General features: G+C 37.6%; 1 pseudogene; it reads left to right on the plus strand.

Moving 5' to 3' along the window:
* Positions 1–6810: 6810 nt before the first annotated feature.
* On the plus strand, positions 6811–8103 carry LOC108311385 (annotated as a pseudogene).
* Positions 8104–8610: the final 507 nt, after the last annotated feature.

Consider the following 8610-nt stretch of genomic DNA (forward strand, 5'->3'; position numbering starts at 1 on the left):
AAAAAAAAAAAAAAAAGAAGAAGCCACTTTTCACCAGGTGGTCACCTGATTCAGCCTACAAAGGGTATGCAATAACCCTTACCTTCCATGAATTCCAAAGTTCCCTACATGAATAAAATCTAAATAAAAATTTCTCCATTTGTCTTGTTTCCTCAGTCTTTTCTGATTTTTTTTTTAATGCTTGGTTTGTTTGCTCAATATCTAAAGTACCCTGTGCCATATCTATGTTAATATATTTAAGGTCAGAACTTGAGCTTAAGGATGCCATTAAGAATGTGCTTCTTGTTACAACCATATTTTATATTCCCCTAACAAGTTTGAAACCTCAAATACAAAGGATTATAGACATTACCAAGTTATTTTTAAAGATTGCATTTATATTATTCACAATGTTTTTGCCAGAAATGCATATTACATACAGAGAAACTGGAGATTATATAGTTATTACAAAAAGGTTGAATATTACTTAAAAGGAAAATGTCAATTTGCAGTTGATTTTTAGTAGTTGCATCATGTTATGATACTTGATGCCTGATATTTAAAATGTGTTCCATTGCTCTTGTGTAATAGATATATGGATGATGATGATGATAAGAGTTGTAAATATCAGATAAATTATTACTGAATACCAGAGAAATAAAAAAAATGTTGTTTAATAATTAGTATATGCAGCACTACTCACAATAGCAAAGACATGGAATCAACTCAAATGCCCATTGATGATAGACTGGATAAAGAAAATGTGGCACATACACACCATGGAATACTATGCAGCCATAAAAAGGAATGAGATCATATCCTTAGCACATGGGTGGCGCTGGAAACCATCATCCTCAGCAAACCAATGCAGGAACAGAAAAGCCAAACACTGCATGTTCTCACTTATAAGTGGGAGCTGAAAGATGAAAACACATGGACACCGGGAGGGGAACAACATACACTGAGGCCTGTCAGGTAGGCAGGGGGTGGGGGGGCATCATGATAAATAGCTAATGCATGTAAGGCTTAATACCTGGGTGATGGGTTGATAGGTGCAGCAAACCACCAAAACACATGTTTACCTATATTACAAACCTGCACGTCCTTCACATGTACCCTGGAACTTAAAGTAAAATTAAATTAAACTTTTTTAAAAAACAATTAGCATAAAGACTTAAGAACAGGGCATATTCTCCTCTGGAGAATATGTTGAACCAAAATACCAGATCATCACCAGTAATCACCTATTTGTCACACAAGAGATTCATCCTGAAATTAGCAATGTTTGCTTTTCTTCAAAACCACTTCAAAAGTCTGAGTGGATTAGTAGCAGTTAGTGCATGTGCAGAAAGCTCTTAGAAGGGAAGATAATATAAACAGAAATTGGCTTGGGAATTGAATATAAGCAATAAAAGCTTTTATGGGAAAGCCAGTCATGTGCCATCTCCAGAAATATTTTATGTGCCATAATATGAGCATGCCCCTGGAAGCTGATGCATTGAGGCAAAAAGTATACAAAACAACCCCAAAGTCTACAGTTTGGGACAATAATTCATATAATGGGCACCCAATGGCCACGAAACCCAGAATCCGACTCCAGCTGACATCCAAGGCAATGACTTAGCTCCTCTCTAGCCTTCATCTCTCATGTGCAGCCCTAAGGAATTTCAGACCTGCCTTAGTCCATTAACTTCTTTACTTCCTGCTTCCTTAGTCATGGATGCAGAATTAGGCAGAAGTCCCTATAGTATTTACAGATATACACACACACACACACACACACACACACACACACACACACACACAGATACATATAGGTATATATACAGATATATATATGTGCATATACATGTATATATGCATCTCTATATATCCATATAAAATAGTTTTTATAAATACTTATATTTTAGAAATGATACCTATGAATATCTAAATATATATTCACCTAAAAGTATATTTTAATATTCAGTTAACATGTGCATGATTATCTATAATAGACTGAGTTTAAAAAGCAGCTAATACCAGTCATGTTCTTTTCAGAAGGTCAGGTATTGGTGAAGTCAGCACTTCTGCAAACATGCTGTTTCTGCTGTTAATTTCTTGGCTACTTTACCTGCAGAACAGTGCCTGGCACAGAGTGAAAGCTCAAGAAACACTAGATCAAAAGGAAAGCCATAGAGGACTTGCAGATAGAATACCTACATTCAAGTTTAGACTAATTCCCTTTAAATCTTTCTCAACTATAAGATGGGAATAATATTCCCTCACTTGGCTCTACTTTCCTTATAGAGACCTCCGTGACAATAATAGTAACAGCTTCAGTAGCAGTAATTATATCTGTAGAATTGGCTTCAGGAGCAGGAACAGTAGTAATAAGTGGAAATCACTTTTTACTATAAGCAGTATATTGGAATGGATTCATTGGTTCATTCATTCCATTGCACCAGGAACCAGATAATTGGCTGGATAACACAGAGAGAAGACAGAATCCCCACCCCAGGTAGGAAGGGTCATCACCTAGCTAGAGAAAAAAAATATTGCATGACAATGGGATAAATGTTTGTACACATGGATTTACCTGAATGTTTTCTCTTTGTTTCTTCTCAATGTAAAATGTTCCCCCATAATGTTCTGGGAACTACAACTAGTTTTTTCAACATATCCCTTTGTCTCACTGTCTAAATTGGAACAAGTTTCTTTTCTTTGATAACTTTTACTTCCTCTCTTATTGACCTAGGTCTTCTTTTTAACAAATTTTTCATTGATTCACTTGGTATGATTCACAGACATTTTGCTAAAGCTCAGATTTCAAAGATAAAAGAGTCCAAGTAAAGAATGTTCCCCATTTTCAGGAAAGCAATAAGAAAAAATCCAAAGCGACCACTTTGAAGACAGTTATAAGCTCACTTTATGAATGAAGTCTCAGTATTGAGGGTAAAGTGCTAGGATATCTAAAACTTACCTTCAAAATATTATAGAAAAAAATGTATTTATACACAGGGAGAGAAAGCAAAGAAAATTTATAACAGTTGAATGTAACAAATATAAGTTTGTTGTTTTATTACTTCAATTTTTCTGTATGTTTGAAATATTTTTTTATAAAAAGTGGAGAAAATGCACAAAAGCTTCCATGGATCACTCTGGGTTTCCATCTGGTTCCAGAACTGTCCAGCAGTATGAGCTGGACCTCATATAAGTTATTAACCTCCCAAGATCTCAGTCTTCTCATTGCTAAATGAGATTTTACATACCAGAATGGGTTCTTCTGCACATTAAATTAGATAATTCATGTAAAACATGTAACACAGTCCTGATGCTTAGAAGAATAAAACAAATATTAACTACTATTATTTTATTTTTAAAAGAATACTTCAGCCAGGCATAGTGGTTCATGCCTGTAATCCCAGCACTTTGGGAGGCCAAGGCAGGCAGATCACCTGAGGTTAGGAGTTCAAGACAAGCCTAGCCACAATGGTGAAACCCCATCTTTACTAAAAATGTAAAAATTAGCTGGGAGAGGGGGCACATGCCCTGTAAATCCAGCTACTCGGGAGGCTGAGACAGGAGAATCGCTTGAACCCAGTGGTAGAAATTGCAGTGAGCCAAGATGGCACAACTGCACTTCAGCCTGGGAAACAGAGTGAGATTCCATTTAAAAAAAAAATGGCCAGGTGCATTTTACGAGTGGCTCACACCTGTAATCCTAGCACTTTGGGAGGCTGCTGCAGGTGGATCACAAGGTCAGGAGTTCGAGACCAGCCTGGCCAACATGGTAAACCCCATCTCTACTAAAAACACAAAAATTATCCAAGCACAGTGGCAGGCATCTGTAATTCCAGCTACTCAGGAGGCTGAGGCAGGAGAATCGCTTGAACTCAGGAGGCAGAGGTTGCAGTGAGCCGAGATTGCGCCACTGCACTCTAGCCTGGACAACAGAAAAATANAAAAAAAAAAAAAAAAAAAAAAAACTGTGAAATGATGTAGTATTTAAAATATGGAGATCAGGAAGTTGGCATTTCCAGGAGTAGTAGAAAGTGTGTTTCCAGAGAGCTAGGCAAGCTTTGGAGCGGCATCACTCCGAGGGTATATGCCAATCTCTGGTGGTCTTAATCCTGAGTTCTAATGGGTCCCATGACTAGGGAGGACAAGAGACAAAGTCTGGAGCTTAGAGGGTACAAAATTTTAGATCAGAGACAATTGAATGAAGCTGGGGCGTTTGTAAAGTGACATCATCAGGAAGCAATCTAAAGAAGAGCCCTGTTGAACAATGTGAGATGGGGAAGATTCTTGCTTATGTCTGCCTACCTAGTGAGTCAAGTTAGGCTCTGAGTAGAGCCCACATTCACAGGCATTTAGAACCAGAAGCAATATTTCTGTGTAGTTGAAAATTTATTTGAAAATGAACTCAAGTTAGTAGCATCATCTAGCATCTGGCAGAAGCAAACACAATCCTACAGAAGGGAAGGCACATTAAATCCACACTTCACAAAATTCCTAGAGAAAAGATTCCACATAACATGAATTCACAATCAAAACTAATAAAATACTTAACGACCAAGGAAACATGGACAGAAGTCAACCAAAACAACCAGCTACAGAATCAGACTTATCAAAACTTTTTCAGATAAATTCAATAAGCTTGTGAAAATAAATTCAACACATTTAAAAAATTAGAGGTATTGTGACAGCAGAACAAGACACTATAGAAATGTCCAGACCTTTGAAAGAACACAAATTTTTACCTCTAGAAGTGAAAATCTAAAATTAAAATGAAAAAATTGTTACAAATTAAATAATAGAGGAGATGCAGCCTAGAAACTATTCAATAAACTGAAACTTAGATCTGAAAAAAAGTACCCAGAGCTTAATATAGACAACCAAAGAAGTAGAAAGTATAAAATTTCAGATGGAAAAAAATAAAAGGAAGTGGATAGTGCAATATTGAAAGAGAAAATGACTGGAAATTTCTCATAATTGTTAAGATGAATCCTCAGATTCAGAAATATAAGCAAAAATAAGCGAAAATAAATCTACATTATATTGTAACTGCAGAACATCAGAGAAAACAAGACCATCTTTAAAATTTCAACAATAACAATGGAAACCAGAGGAGAGTGGAATTATATATTTTAATGTTAGATGAAAATAACAAATAATTATAAGAACCCTATATAGCTCTTATAGATCCATAACTAAAAATAAAGTAATTTTTAAGGTAAGAAAACTATTTTTCAAAAGTCAGCTGAGAAAAAAATTGAGAATGTTGATGCCAACAGAAACTCCAAAGAAATTTCCAAAAGAGGAATACTACTAAGAAGAAAAATTATCTCAGAAGGAAGGTATAAGAAGGAAAATGAAACTGTGAGCCAAGAAAATAAGAAACATGAGGCAAATGTAAACAAATATCAACTAGAGAATATATTAATCAAAATAATGATATCTGATTTTTTGGATTTTTGAAAATAAAGATAAAACTAAAATACTTCAATGGCTTAAAAGTAGGGAGTTATTAACATTAATGCTTTTTAGGAAAAAAGATGTTAATTTTAAATATTGCTAAGTTAAAAAAGTACTTTAAAATTTTTAGTGAAACCACTAAAAGAAGAGAAATGCAGTATATAGCTTCCTCACCTCATGAAGTCTTTTTTTAATTGAAAGAAACTATATAGTTAAAAGGCCAAATATTTTCAAACTGTATTAAATATAAATAAAACCCACTACATGCCATTTCAACATCATACTGGAGGTCCTAATAATAGATAACATTTATTAGATACGACCGTGTATCAAGCACTGTTCTGAGCACTTTACAGGACTTATTGAATCCATATATCTTGGAAGGTATGTTTACTGTTACCCATTTTTGCAGATGAGAAAACTCAAGCTACATAGCTTGTCCAAGATTATATAACAAGTTAGTAGCAGAGGATTGACCCAGACAGTCCAACTCCAGAACTTGTGCACTTAACCACTACCTTATACCTTCCTACCCTTATTAGGGTACCCTCCTACCCTACTAATATATGATACTAACATAATTTAGCAGAATTGCTAAACATAAAATTTATAAATAAAATTCTGGCCGGGTGCAGTGAGTCACACCTATAATCCCAGCACTTTGGGAGGCCGAGGCGGACAAATCACGAAGTCAGGAGATCGAGACTATCCTGGCCAACATGGTGAAACCCTGCCTCTACTAAATATACAAAAATTAGCTGGGTGTGGTGGTGTGTGCCTGTAATCCCAACTACTCTGGAGACTGAGGCAGGAGAAGCACTTGGACATGGGAGGCAGAGTTTGCAGTGAGCCAAGATTGTGCCACTGCCCTGGCTACAGTGCAAGACTTCNAAAAAAAAAAAAAAAAAAAAAAAAAAAAAAAAAAAAAAAAAAAAAAAAAAAAAAAAAAAAAAAAAAAAAAATTCTATTGCATTTCAGTAAGCCAGTAACAGTTTGAAAACTCCATTTTGACTCACTGCAACCTCTACCTCCCAGGTTCAAGTGATTCTCCTGCCTCAGTGTCCCAAGTAGCTTGGGACTACAGGCATGAGCCACCACGCCCAGCTAATTTTTGTATTTTTTTAGTATAGATGGGGTTTCACCACACTGGCCAGGCTGGCCTCAAACTCCTAACCTCATGATCCACCCACCTTGGCCTCCCAAAGTGCTGGGATTACAGGCATAAGCCACCACGCCCGGGTGAAAACTCTACTTTTAAAACAATGCTATTCAAAATAGCAACAAAAATTAAGATGCCTATTAATAAATCTCACAGGGTTGTAGAAGATCTTTATTTAGACAATTATAAAAACAGCTTTAGAGTTTCTAAGGATCATGTCTGCAAGTCAGGATTCCAGAGACAGTGGTCCTGATGGGATGGAGCCTGAAGGATCATGGAGAGTAACTAGAATGAGATTGTTGACAGCTTTGATGACATGAACCTCTCGAATTCCCTCCTTCATGGCATCTATGCTTATGGTTTTGAGAAGCCCTCTGCTATAGCCATTCTACCTTGTGTCAAAGGTTATGATGTGATCGCTGAAGCCCAATATGGGACTGGGAAAACAGCCTCATTTGCTATATTGATTCTGCAGCAGTCTGAATTAGATCTAAAGGCTAACCAGGCCTTGGTCCTAGCACCCACTCAAGAATCGGCTCAGCAGATACAGAAGGTGGTCATGGCACTAGGAGACTACATGGGTGCCTCCTGTCACGCCTGTGTTGGGGGCACGAACGTACATGCTGAGGTATAGAAACAGCAGATGGAAGCTCCCTGTATCATTGTGGGTACCCCGGCCATATGTTTGATATGCTTAACAGGTGATACCTGTCTCCCAAATACATCAAGATGTTTGTACTGGATGTAGCTGACAAAATGTTAAGCCATGGATTCAAGGACCAGATCAATGACATATTCCCAAAGCTCAACAGCAACACCCAGGTAGTTTTGCTGTCAGCTATAATGCCTTCTAATGTGCCTGAGGTGACCAAGAAGTTCATGAGGGACCCCATTTGGATTCTTGTCAAGAAGGAAGAGTCGAATCTGCCAATTCTGCATCAACATGGAATGAGAGGAGTGGAAGCTGGACACATTGTGTGTCTTGTATGAAACCCTGACCTCCACCCAGGCAGTAATCTCATCAATATCAGAAGGAAGGCAGACTGGCTCACTGAGAAGATGCATGCTCAAGATTTCACTGTCTCTGCCACGCATGGAGATATGGACCAAAAGGATTGAGATGTGATCAGTAGGAGTTTTGTTCTGGCTCTAGCAGAGTATTTATTACCACTGACCTGCTGCCAGAGACATTGATGCACAGCAGCTCTCTTTAGTCATCAATTATGACCTTCCCACCAACAGGGAAAACCATAACCACAGAATCAGTCAAAGTAGATGGTTTGGTTGTAAGGATTGTGGCTATTAACATGGTGACTTCCTCTCAATCAGGGTTCAATCTAGGGGGCTGAGGAAGAGCAAGAGGGGGAGGGGAAGGGAAGGGAGCCAAGGTTTGGACATGGTGACAGAAGAAGACAAGAGGACTCTTCGAGACACTGAGACCTTCTACAACACCTCCATTGAGGAAATACCCCTCAATGTTGCTGACCTCATCTGAGGGGCTGTCCAGCTACCTCAGTCCCTCTAATCACATCTCATTCCTTTTGGTCCATATCTCCACGCATGGCAGAAACAGTGAAATCTCGAGCATGCATCTTCTCAGTAAGCCAGTCCGCCTTCCCTCAGGTGTTGATGAAGATGACTTCCTGGGTGGCCATCAGGGTTTCATACAAGTGTGTGTCCAGCTTCCACTCCTTTCAGGCAGGGTTCAATCTTGGGAGACTGAGGAGCAACAGGAGCAGGGAGGGAAGGGAGCCAAGGAATGGACATCTTGTCATTTTATTTTTCTTTGAATAAATGTCACTTTTTGAGGCAAAAGAAAAAAATAGTTTTAAAACATTAAACACATAAATATATAACCATGTTTGTGGACAAAAATAAGCAACATTATAAAAATTAACCTTTCCAAAATATTTTGCAGATTCAATGCAATTGCAATAAAAGTCTACCGTGTATTTTTTGAAATTTGCCAATGTGATTGTGAAATTTATATAGAAGATCAACGATCTAACACTATC

Source organism: Cebus imitator, unplaced genomic scaffold (assembly GCF_001604975.1).
Source record: "Cebus imitator isolate Cc_AM_T3 unplaced genomic scaffold, Cebus_imitator-1.0 Scaffold114, whole genome shotgun sequence".
In the NCBI taxonomy this organism is placed as follows: domain Eukaryota; kingdom Metazoa; phylum Chordata; class Mammalia; order Primates; family Cebidae; genus Cebus; species Cebus imitator.